The sequence below is a fragment of the Symphodus melops genome (assembly GCF_947650265.1).
Source record: "Symphodus melops genome assembly, chromosome: 10".
In the NCBI taxonomy this organism is placed as follows: Eukaryota; Metazoa; Chordata; class Actinopteri; order Labriformes; family Labridae; genus Symphodus; species Symphodus melops.
In genome coordinates this window covers 15,290,415-15,303,856 of record NC_136700.1, presented here as the reverse complement: position 1 = coordinate 15,303,856, position 13,442 = coordinate 15,290,415, and the positions used below count along the sequence as shown (strand labels likewise).

The following is a 13,442-nucleotide window of genomic DNA, read 5'->3' as shown; positions in this document are numbered from 1 at the left end:
AAAAGACGAGGGATAAGTCACAAAATTATTTTGCCTGTGTTTCTCTAAATGACATGTATGTTGAATCATTCAATCCATCCATCCATCCATCTATGTATTCAAACAACCAATCATCCATCCATCAACAATCTATTCATCATCCATTCATCGGTATAGCTATCCATCCATTTTGTCTAGCGACAACCTCTCTCAATGGTAACAGTTGTGCTTACTGACTCATCAAGCTTTTCATTTTTGGATTATTCACATTGCAGGTATTCTGCCACTGTGCATGTTGTTTTATAATTTGGTTTGGTCTGATAGGGTTTCTGTCTGAGGGTAAACAGAGTCCTAGAACCAGCTCTTTGATGCAGCAGCTTTTTATAATCTCTCTGGAGGTGAGGGCTTTGGGAGCGTGTCAGGATCACTTTATTTTAGATGTTTTAAAGATGGCTGGTCCACATTTGGCTGCTATGAATGCTTATGTTTCATACACAGACGGATACAGGACATTGAACCTGGACAGGTTTATTGTTCCTTAAGACATAATCTGACTTTTATTACTTGCATGGCTCACCATAACTAAATGCTCCCTTTTAGGACACATAACCCACCACATCCCACCCAATGACACACGCATACACAAAAAACACATCCAGGAGACCAATTTATGCTGGTAAGGTCTGAGTGCTGTTCATAATTTTCTTTATGAGTCACTTTAAATTGCTTTAATTTCAGTCCCCTAATTAATTAATTCCATTGTTACTTTACTTTGTTTGTGTACTCTGTTTCTGATGTATTTACATTTGTACTAAGCTTTGGGAACAGGAAAATATATGTATATAGAGATAATATGTGTAGCCTACTTGAAAAATGTCAACATATTTCATACATACAAACCACTCAGAAACAGCTGGCACCGATAACTGTTTTTGTTTTTTTGTTGTTGTTTTTTTTGTTTTGCAAGATAATACTCTTATGATAATGTAAATAATGTAAAAGTGGAACAAAGACAGTCCCATCAAATCTTGTGTATATAATTAGAGACTTGGGAGTCACCTCGGGGGGAAGATGTTTTCCTTTCTCTCTCTGTGGAGGTGGAGTGATGAGATTGAGATGTGAGGTGTGGGATTGCTTGCGACACCTCCTAGAAACAACACCTGCCACCTCACTAACACGTTTAGCATAAAGTAATCAAACTTTTCTCATTATCTCAGCAATGCAAGCCAATTAGACATGATACATCAACAACTCTGCAATTATCTACAATTACAACTCATTAAGCTCTGATTTACTTATGTTTTAATTAGCTGGCGCCGCACTTTGGGTGGCAGACAATGTCCTCGTGCCGCTGTTGGTGGTCGCTGGCGTTGCTCTTGCAGCTAATGGTGTTTGTTGGACTGTTGCACTTGGCTGAGCATGGTTTGCTCAAGAGCCCATCAATCTCCTCTTCATCGCCTTACTGTTGACTCTCACAGCTTCAATACATACTCATAATGTAGCCTGGTATTCACAGTAAATGACCTAGCATGTTGAGTATCTGTTAGTTAGCTGGTACTTAGTACAGAGCAGTGTATTTCTCAAAGCTCTCTTGATTTTGAATTGGGAAAGTACACACACCGGAGGTTACTTAAGGGTCAGTAAATAAATATTTGCTGTAAGAACCCTCCCTGTTCCATTTATCCTACTCAGAGTCACTGACATCTCTTTATGAAAGTGAAAAATAAACCCACAAAGGAAATGTATATCTTATTTTGAAGTACATGCTGTATCGAATGCAATAAATAGAGCAGAGCATATCCCTGTGGTTAACGTGTTTTGGAAGCAAACCTATTATTTGGTGGCTTTACGTTTTTTGGCCCTTTAGAATCTTTGCATGAATACGGAGGGGGACCGAGGGAGTTGAAAGAAGAGAGGAGGGGAGAGGAATGGATTTAGAAAAGCTCCATAATTGTTGAAAGGGAGGGGAAGGACTGCAGGAAAAGGCAAGAAAGGGAATGACTGAACAGATTACCCATTTGCTGTTCTCCCATCCTGGTCTGTGTACAAGTAATTTAGTTATTTCACTTAAAGCTCCTTTCATTTCAGCCGGGCAACATTTTAACCATTTTTAGTATCAATTGTCTGTCGCCTTCATGACAGAAACAAACCAAACCAATTTGCGCCCTCTTGTTTTTTGAAGAGGCAATCAGCAAAGTGTCCTTGGTTTGATTAGATTCCAAGCGGTTGTCTTATTTCCTTCCGTTTACACACTATTTCTCCCTGTTGCCTTTTTTTTTCTTTAAGAAACTCTTCTTCAATAACACTGTTCTTAAACGCCCATGGAGATTACAAGTTGAGAAGCCTCAAGTTTGTGTGACCCAAGTAGTCCACTCTCACCCTCAGTCTATATCCTTCCACCTTATTTATTGTCTACCTACCATCCCACCACTCTGTTAGAAATCAAATTACAATCAAGTGACCATCTCTGCCTTTGTGGACACTTGGAAATGACTGCAGTATTGCATCCTGGTGATGCACTGTCTAATTTCCACATGACCACAACAGGCTTCTTTACATATAACTTATCTTTTCAACCACAGGATGCAATATAAACCCCCTTGAGCTATGATGTATTCACTGCATTTAATTTACTTGATGTGCCTTTAATAAAAAAGAGCATGTGTATCAGCAAAGTGGTGCTCTGGCCAAGTATGGTGCTTAGGCCCCGTGTCCACCTAGCATTTTTTCACCTCAAAAAAGCACTGGCTGTGTAAATGGAAGCACTTGCAATAAACGTTGTTGTGCTTGCCCGTCTGTCCCATCTCTATGACAACAGTCTGTTGACACTGCTCTGTTACATTTTACTTTGGTTTATATTTGAGATCGTTTTGTGCTCGATCAGACACTGAGAAAAGAGAATGTAGGTACAAGATACGGTCCGTAGGCGGCTAGACTACAGGAATACAGTTCCCTGTATACTTTTACAGTTTTTTTGAACATAAATTTGGGTAACTTGAGTTTGTACCGACCCGCAATGTGAAATAACTCCACCCAGTCCTTTGTTTGTGGTCCTGCAAGACAGAGAAAATTCTCTTTTTCAAATTTACTCTCCTTTTGATATCACAGTTGGATTCTGGTTAAAAAAAAGCTCTGTGATGTCTACCGGGAAAACTCAGGGGCGGCTCCTCTGATTCTTGATTCATATTATATTTTGACCCAAGCACAGCACATACATTTCAGTTAGAACATGGGACTGTTTGAAAAGCTGGAAAAGTTATCCAATATGTCCTCTTTCAGACAAAAATATGATACATACATCCATGCAGGAACCCCATTGTAAGGACCACAGTGTTGCAGAAGATATTTTATTTGCACGGGTTATATGTTAACTTGGTAAACTTGCAGGAAATGTGTTAGTTTAATCATCCATCTCCTCTGTTGGATTTTGTTTAAACAACTAAATGATCATGGACGGACAGCGTAACACACGTGCACTATACACTGCTGACCTACAACGCCCACACAGCCAACAGAAAGTATATATTGATCACAAAAATTGCAATGTATTACATCTGCTTAAACTGTAGCTCTTAGAGCTGTGGTCAAAGCTGTGGTCTGTGGTCAAATTGTATATTGAATCTTTTGAGTATCCTGTGAATACTGGATTCACATTGATAAGCATAATATTGATCCGGTATTTTGAAGGTCGCTCACCTTGGTTGTAACGTCTGCATGTGTGTATAATAAACGCGTGTCTGAGATCAAGGAGTTAAAAAATGTGTGGCTTGTCAGTCATCTCCATCTCTGTACATCTCAAGGTTAATCTCATTAACTGTCATAGGATGATTGCATTGATTGCAGAGAATCATTAAGTAAAATTATAAAGAGAGAGCCTGATTAGAGAGTGCGTGTGTGTGTGTGTGTGTGCGTGTGTGTGTGAGAGAGAGAGAGAAGATGAACTGCTTAATTACCACACCCTCATTACTGTATTATTGTCCTATTCTTATCTGCTTCACCTTGGTCTTTTTGTTCCTTTCATCTTCTCCCCCCTTTTACTGTCTTTGCCATCCTTTTCTCCTGCAAATGAGATAGCAGTCAAAAACGATGAGAGGGACAGTGAGGAAGAGAAAAGGATGGATAACATGCAAACTACAAAGAGTTGACAGGCAGAAGCACAACGATATCCAGTGAGGGATACAAACACATTGAGAATAGAAAAATAGCCTGCGATAGGTAATGAGACTCCATGGACGGAAACTTGGAGGCAGAAGAGAGTTGATGATCTAAATTAATTGGCAGCAGTCCCCCTGCGGATGTTCCAAATTTACAAATAATAAGATTATCCTCAATTTATTCTGACAAAGGTAGAAAAAATGTCTGTCGGCGCAGTGGGGGAGTTTTGAAAGACGCAATGGAAAAAATTACATTTTATTAGGAATTAATAAAGCAGAGGGCGGTAGAATATGGCAGAGAGGGAGACTGGACCAACCTTGATTTAAATTATACGTGAAACACTATGTTCACACGAGAGGGCTGTGCTCAAATATTAACTTTTTGAGAGCTTTGCATGTTGTTAAGTTCACAGTTTGTCTGTCTTTGCTGAGGAGGAAAGTGGTGCTGAGGTTGCTCTGTATATGTGCAATGAACATTTCTGTGTTTAACACTTGGACCGATAACATTCTACACCCCCCCTCCAAGAAGCACTGCAATGGTCTGTCACACCATCGTAATGTCATTATTTGTGCAGAAGCGGACAAATAATGCATTTTTTTTTTATGAAGTTCCGAGGAAATCATAAATACAGGTTACTTGTATGTACAAACAAAATATCGGAGAGCATATAGCAAGATTAGTAACCTGTTAAATGTCTCATGTCATTTTACAATTTTTCTGCTTTTTTGTAGTGCATCGTTTTTTAAGGGCCTGAATTAGGTCTTAAAACGTGTGCAAACGGACAGGTATACAGTTGTGGAAGCTTTGAAATTACTTATGGAAGCGAGTCTCTTGGGTCGAACCTGTAAATATTGTAAACACTTCAGATTGAGATTCTTCAGACACAGAGGGGAGGGATTCAGCATCCAGGTGGTCTCCTTAATTCAGACCTACCCAAGGTGAAAAGGGTAAGATCTTAAAAAAAATTAGTGTTTTATTTGGTTTGATATCTTAGATGGTATGATTATTAGATACTACAAGATGAGAGCACCTTTATGAGAAGAGATAAGTGGAAATGACGACGATGCCGTTTTCTCAGGTTTTTTCTTCAACAAATGTTTCATTGTTAAAAATAACGAGTATTTAAAGGATTTATTCTTGGGCTTTTTGTGCCTTTATTGGAGAGATAGTGACAGTGGATAGAGATAAAAATCAGGGTCAGAGAGTGGGGTTTGACCCCTGGGTGTGGACTGTAGCTGTTTCCATACAACGTTCTTGAAGCCAAAAAGTCGAGCTTATGGGCACTTTAATCTTGGAATTTTGACTTCATTTGCAACCAGAGTCTGTGCAGTAGGATCCGGCGGGACGAAAGGTAATAAAATGTTGTGATGTTATACACATTTGGCACGTTTGTTTGTCACAACAAGACAGCACATTGATAAGAACAAACGAGAACTTGAGGTTAACACTATTTTCCACTGAGAAGATAAAGATAAAGGCAGCAGACAAAATGACTGACAATGCTGGTTGGTCTAATAATCCTAAATTACAAGACGAAAACACCATCCTTCACAACAAAATTGTATTCCTAAAAAGTCAGTTGCTATTACAAAATGCAATGATAAAAGAAAACACAGCATTGAAATGTGAGCTTAACAGGAAGAATAGCACATGTTACGGATCGTTGAAGAGGGAAATCATCAAACTTAAGAACTAGTTAGCTGCAGCCATTTCAAAACAAGAGCCGCAACATTTCAAAAAACAAATTATGTCCCTGGAGACCAAACAGAAAGAGTTACAGGAAGAGATTTCAGGCTACAAAAAGGAGAACCATATTTTAAAGAAACAGATCAAGGACCAGGACCTGACCTTACAAAAGAAAGACATGTGAATCAAATTCATGTCCACCAACTCAAAGTTGAGAAACTCCAGAAAGTGAACAAGAATCTTAAAAAAGATTTGCAAATTGCAAGAGCCACAAATGCAGAAGTGGCCAAAAAAGATAAGGAACTTCTCAAAGAAAAGAGAAGATATGATGAACTGAAGAAGACTCTTGAACGAGAGAGAGGCACGAAGAGAGCAAGAAGCTTCCAGTGATTTATAAAGTAACTGTGAATAAGAATTTAGAAGACAAGCTTCTTACCAGTATCAACAATGTGACTCACTTACAAAAACAATTGGAGGTCAAAGATCAAAGTATAGATGGACTGCAGAAGCAGTGTGAGGATCTGAAGCTCAAATATTCAATGCTGCCTTTAGGGGAAATCAGAATGATCCCTAAATACCACCTGGACATAAGACAGCTCAGTGACAGGAACAAGGCCCTGACAGGTATAAATATTGCTCAAGAAAAGAAAATTGAAGCGTACAAAAGTGAGAACGAGGATTTAGTTAATAAGCTATTTTCCATCAAAAAGCTGTTCCTGAACGAGAAAATGCAAAATGAAGACTTGAGGGAGGCCTTGAGGCAGAGTGAAGTTATGCAGGGGCGTGAAGTAGAAACCACTCGCCTGCAGGTCCTTCCTACCATCCCCAAAAAGCCCAACTCAATCTCTAAGGTGAATTTACAATGCACAAGAAATAATGAATATAAGTTTGTCAGCGAACCAGTCCTCCCCAAAATTAACAAAAAATCCAGTTGTCCATCAAGCGAAAAAACAAGGGTCAGTGTCTCAACCCCCTCCAGAAAGTTTGTCCAGGATCAATGTACATCAAGTCAGTGCAAGATTTTCTTAACTGAAACAGGTTGTTGCCAGTTAGAAGAGTCAGGAAGATGTAACAACTCATCTGACGCTAACCAATGATAATTGTTGTTCTCCCCGTGCAATATGTGGGTTCTCTCCCACAGTCCAAAGACAGGCTCCTTAGGTCACAACCCCCTTTTAGGACCCACCCCACTAGTTGGCAACCACTGATTTAAAGTGTAATGAACACGCTGAATAAGAAATCTGAAAATGAAAATGTGCAACAACAAAAAATAAAAACAAAAATATGTCCAAACCACTATCTATCATCTTGAAAATAAAGATTCCTTAAGCGGGTTAATGTCTGTGTGTGCAATAGCGCTGACAGGATCCATTTCATATGAAACCAATGCATTTCATGGTTTTCAGCTATTTCTTTAAATTCAATTTGATCTTTTAATGTTGACATATTTCTTGATTTGTCCGACCAAAATTTGTGGTTGATACTTGTCTTTGTTTTGGATTTGGTTTTATTAACATTTCGTGATATTTGGTTCAGTGTGTTTCATGACTTTGATGTGTTGAAATATCAGAAAGAGTTGTGCAATTGTTGAATTTGTTTGACTATTTTTTTTTAATCAATTCATCATTTAATCCACATATCATATAATCATAACTGCTTTTCTTGGCTTTAATATTCATCATGCTTTAAAACTGAAGTTCACTTTACTTCTTCAAGTAAACTTCTTAAAGTTTACTTGAAGTAAAAGACCAAGAAAAGTTGAGTTAGGATGTCACCATCTTACCTGTGTTAGCATGCATTGATGGTTGATGGGAGCAGCAGCAGCCCAGTCTGTAGTAACCGATTGAAGTCCTAGTGCACACCAAATAAAAAATACATAAAATTGGTCTGGTTGTTAGAGAGGTGCTAGGTCATGTTCCAAGTACTGTCAAGACGCCCTTGAACAAGACCACAAACCTCATACACCTCTGATGCGCTCCCGGCATAGCAGATATAACTATGAGTGTAAAGCAGCCCCGATCTGACATCTGTCCACTAAAGCATGTCCACAGGTCCTGTCTGAGTGTTTGTATTTATTTCGAGCCCATGTGTGCGAAATGCATGTCTTTTAATAATAAGGGATTAAAAAAGTATAAAAACAATATATTACATGCAGCAAAAGAGCGAAACAGGCATTCAAACAATGTCATTTCAGTTTTGTGGGGCTTCTCCAAATGCAAATGTAAAGAAGAAGCTTCAGCTAGCTGGAAAATAATGTTGATATTAAACTGTTTTTTTTTTAATCAATAGGGAAAAAAGTCACCCTGTACATTCAGTTTATAATAAAGCACTGCATCTAATGCCCTTCGACAGCACTTCTTTCAAAGACTTAAACGCTCTTTTCATGAGATCCATTTGGCATTTGTGTGTGTGTGTGTGTGTGTGTGTGTGTGTGTGTGTGTGTGTGTGTGTGTGTGTGTGTGTGTGTGTGTGTGTGTGTGTGTGTGTGTGTGTGTGTGTGTGTGTGTGTGTGTGTGTGTGTGTGTGTGTGTGTGTGTGTGTGTGTGTGTGTGTGTGTGTGTGTGTGTGTGTGTGTGTGTGTGTGTGTGTGTGTGTGTGTGTGTGTGTGTGTGTGTGTGTGTGTGTGTGTGTGTGTGTGTGTGTCTCACTTACAAAAACAATTGGAGGTCAAAGGTCACAGAGACATTTGTGATGTATACCAGCTGCAGCGGAGTCAGATGTTGAATTGCACCCTGCCTGTCAGTCACATCACAGCAACAGTTACACTATGTTTATAGTACTATCTGCTCAGATGCTTTCAAGCAGTTGTGCACACTCTCTCTCTCTCTCTCTCTCTCGCTCTCGCTCGCTCTCTCTCGCTCTCTCTCGCTCATGTAAGCATAACAGTATCAAATAAAAGGTCAAGGCTATCAGAGTTCAACAGACAGCCTTCTTGTTTCCAACAGGATCTTGTTAGCCTCCTGCCACTTGACTCACCTCACAGCCAGTGCTTCACTCTGAGAAGTCCACTGCCGCTCACTTTCTACAGCTAAGTCAGCAGGAAACAGCGCTGCAGAGAAGGTAGGTAATGGAAAGTCAAAGTGTCAGAGTTAGCCTTAATATAAGAAAGTAACGTATCATATATTCTTGTGAGTTACCTCCTCACTTTGTGAAATCCCTCAGTACAAACATTCTTATTTTCCCCTTTATAACTGGTGTTTACAGCTTTTCTTTATTTCAAAACTTGGGATTAAGTCCATCCATTTGTAGTTAAGCATGCAACACATTTGCAGCTTAGTGTTATTTCCCCATGGCTCTTAATTAAAACAGCTCATTAACTTGAGCTTTAATCATTCTGGAAAATCCAACACTAAATGCCATCTAATTTTGCTTTGCCTTCACTGGCTTTTTATTCAGAATATTTGAAGTTGACACATTTTGGAATGTAATTTACAGGTGACATTACACTCCTTTCAAACATTTTTTTTTATCAATGGCAAAGGTCCCCATGACATGTCTGTGAAGTTTCTTCTTGAAAATCCACTATAATCCTGTATTTTAGCACGCCTATGAGTTTCTCTATTCAGCCGTGCCAAGACCAGGCTGTTTCTGTTTTTGTAGATTTATGAGCTGTCTGACCACGCCCCTCTAGAAAGGCTTGGGTCGGCTCTGGCTTTCTGGCTACAAGACCAATTGTTTACGGTGACTCAGAGGGGGGAACAAACGCCTAACTGTGGAAGTGTCACCCACCTGGGGGAGGGATAACTGCCCTTTGTGATGTCACAAAGGGAAAATCTCCAAACAGCCTGTTTGAGGAAGCATTTTCAGAAAAGTGGAGGGGTCTAAAGATGGAGAGCAATTACTTTTCTCATAATTAGTAAGTTTGTGGACAGACAAGGGACATATATTAGTGTGAAAAACATGTTAACGGTTATTTGTGCATAAATAAGTGACCTTTAAATCAATCAACATCAGGACAACAGGCAACAGGTGTTGTTTGTTCAAGATTGATTAAATATTTGTGCTGAATTGTTTTAAAAACAACCATGAAACACAGCTGTGCTTCCACAAAGCACTTCAAGTCATGACTGCAGTTATCACGTCAGTACACGTTTGTGTTGTAGTTTCTGCTATAATGTGGCTAATTGTCAAAAACTAATTTCCAAGTTTGACACAGTACAATAAGCCATAGGTGGGATCAATTTGATTGTCAATTTAAAAGAATATAAAGCTGCAACACATTAGAAAGCAATATATTCATGTGAATTACATCAGTAATTTGATGAATAACCAAGTACTAACAATGGTTTAGATTTTCTTTAGAAAGTAGAAAGCGGTAATTAGCGAATAAATGAGAAGATAGATGGAACTGAAGAAATATAAGGGTACAATAAAGTGTGTCAGATTGGAGTACAGTCTAATTGAAGACTTTCATTTGACTGGAGTTAACCACCATTTATGAAATGTAACACCTGTTCCCGCAATGAGATTGCTCAACATAAAACTACGAACAAATTTCCCATTAATGGAGGTTATTATCCATAACTATTGAAGAGCATGGTGGGAGATTAGCTGCGTGAAGCCTTTTTTTTTTTTTCAAAACAAACTAAGTTTGATGGTGTCAGGAGCCTGTTGCAGTCTGTAATGGTTGATTAATGGGCCAGGAGAGAACATGTCATTTATTTAATTTACTTGATTTTGAAAGTGGTGATGTAAAAATGTTGGAGAGCATACATCACCTGTCACCAACAGTCTGAGGCCTTTCTGTCTCTTTCCTAGCTTGCATAAGACCCAAGGGTAGGTAAAACAGGAAGAACAAAAGCTTACTTCAAAGACTGTCCAACTAAATGTCAACCATACGTCCAACTTAAAATCCAAAAGCATTTCCAAATACTGGTGCTTTACAGGAAGGTAAGACATATGAAATGACACACAAGGGAAAAAGCAATATCAGGACAAAATAAAACGTGAAAGGAAATCTTAACGCTGAAATTAACAAAGATACCAGGGGCAGAGTAAAGGGTACAATAAAGCTTGAATTTCCCTCGGGATCAATAAAGTATCTATCTATCAATCTATCAATCAATCAGGAGTGGGCAACAGCCGAGGGGGTACCACAATTGGCCAGACCAGGAAGGGGAAAGCACCGACTGTCAGACTTCCCATGGAAATCTCTTAGTAAGCAAGAGGAGGGAGCACTATGAGTTGGCCAGACCACTGAGCAAGAACCAGTAACCATGATGGAGCCTCCACCCTGCAGCAGTGAGCTGGAGGCGCTCAGCAGGAACAGGGGGCCAGAGGCAGTTAGCAGGAACAAGAGGCTGGAGGTGCTTAGCTGGAACAGTGGCGAACGGCACATTGCCGGGTGTGGGGCACAGGATGGCTGAAGCTCTGGATAGAGTTAGGTCAAAGTCACCGAGGAGCACTAGTTGGGAGTTAAAAACAGCTATGCAATCCAAGTCCAGCAATGCGCTTGTGGCTAGAGTTGGTTGTCTCTCAACCAGAGGGTTGAGTGTCCGATCCAGCTCTTGTGCTTTCATGTCTAATGTGTCCAAGGGCAAGACACTTAACCCCAAGTTGCTCCCACTGGTTTGTTAAAATGTCTTTTGTAACATGTTTAAAAAAAACATCTAATCATTCTAATGGTTCTGTTGGATAAATTATGAAAAATATGAAGTCTGTTCATTCTTTCATGGTTGATAAAAAGAAAAAAGACCCAAGTAACAAAACAACATTATTTAAAAAAATATTTACTTTAGAATAAAGACTAAACAGAAAGTTTACTTTAAAGACTGCAAAATGAATATGTCCCCAAAAATGTAACTCAAAAAGTCATGAGGAAACACTGGTAAACCAAGGTGAGACAGTCTGAGCTGACACAAAGGGGAAGTAACAAAGAGACACACCTAGGTTATATCTTCCATCACTGAGTGTGACCGCAAAAGGCAGCAATAGGTCGTGCAATGACGAAAGTATTTGATACACACTTGTAAGCAATTTGTCCCATCCCATGTCATTTGTAATTGGACAGACTGTATCTTTGATTTTGAGGAGTCTTGTGACCATGTTGAATGTGCTTGACGTGTGGGGCAGTAATTTGCAACAATAACACCACCCTGAAATCTGTGCAAGCGCTGACATTTCTATTGTTCATGAGACATGCCGTTGCCCTCGGACCAGGTGCAAAAAACTTTGTCTTGCTAACGAACAAAGTCAAATTAAACTGTGCAAAGTTCTGTAAACTTGTCTTTATTCTCCTCTTGTGTAACTGTTGTTGTGCCTGCAATTGCCGTGGCTTTTTAAAATTGCTCTGCTGCTGCTCAAAAGATTCGCTGTGATCAAATTTATTCCCAACTTGTCCCACAACAAGAGTATCTCTGATTGGATCTCCATTCGTCCCACCCGAACATTTTAGTCTGGTTTTTTTTTACTATAGTGTAAGCGATGTTTTGTCTTTGTCATCATATCTGACTTTATGTTTCATTTTTATTTAGTATTCCTCCTTTGCATTCATAGATTGGCTTTTTTTTAATGTATTTTTGCTTGCATTCAAAGGTTTGTTTCTAAAACCTAATGAAAAGCCATAATGTAATGTTTAGCAATGTATTACCTGTAATTTCCCAATTGCCTACAAGTGCAACTAATACTATTAACTCCCTCTGCACATATGTCTTCCCCATAACTAGAACATTCTGGTATAAATACAAAAAAAAAACTGAGCAGAAAATTAATATATTAAAAGTTATTATTTCTTAGACCAAGTAAAAGGAATTACAAAGAGAGGTCACATTCAAATATGTCCATTCCGCTGCAGTGAAGGGTGGCTAGTTGCAAGAAGCTAGGATGTATCCAAGCATGCACTGTTTAAGAAGGAGGTTATGCTCACAGGGCTACGGCTAGTCAGATTACACATTTATCTATACATTGTGAATCGTGTTGTCATTTCATTTCAGAGAGACACAATGAGGAACAATGCAAACTACACAAAAAAGAAATAACTCAGCCAGCTGGACTCTCTGAAAACAAGAACTTTCCCGCCATGATCCAACATGATATTTGTTAAAATTTAATGATTCAAGTTTTACATCATCAAACAACATATGAGGCTGTGAATGGGCTTACTTTTTCTACTTTTCTGCCTTCTATGACTCAATAGAGACTTTCCACAGCCACAAGTCATCTCTGTTCATAGTCCCTCTATAGTCTATATCAAAGAGCTAATGGGATTACATAAGGACAGTGAAAAGCCAACACTCTATTAAAGAGATATAGAGAAACCATTCACCGTTTAAAGATTATTCATTACTTCTTGTGCGCCATTCAGTGTCTAGTCTCCTAGAAAAGAAAACTTTCCTCATAAAAAGATTGTCCGAGGTCAGACACCGGAAATATCAGGAAAACATGGGGGGGGGGGGTGTTACAGTTTAAAATAACTACCAGTCTGATGGCACTCAAGAGGAGAATAAATTATAGTTATTTGTATATTGTTATTTTTAAGACGGTCTCATCTTTTTCCTCTTCCATCTTTTTTTACTTTATAACTTTGGTTCGTTTCAAATGGTTTTCTCTTTTTTTTTTCCTTCTATAAAATTGAACAATTGTACAATGGCCTGATAATGATAATATCATATCTTCTCTTTAAG

At 38.9% G+C, this 13,442-nt stretch overlaps 1 long non-coding RNA gene across 1 annotated transcript in view; it reads left to right on the top strand.

The window, feature by feature from the left end:
• LOC306830483 overlaps window positions 1-8,869 on the top strand; it is a 72,058-nt gene extending 63,189 nt beyond the window's left edge. The window contains exon 3 of the long non-coding RNA XR_013779965.1: window positions 8,766-8,869. This is a non-coding gene — a long non-coding RNA (uncharacterized lncRNA). The remainder of the gene's footprint in view (window positions 1-8,765) is intronic.
• Window positions 8,870-13,442: the final 4,573 nt, after the last annotated feature.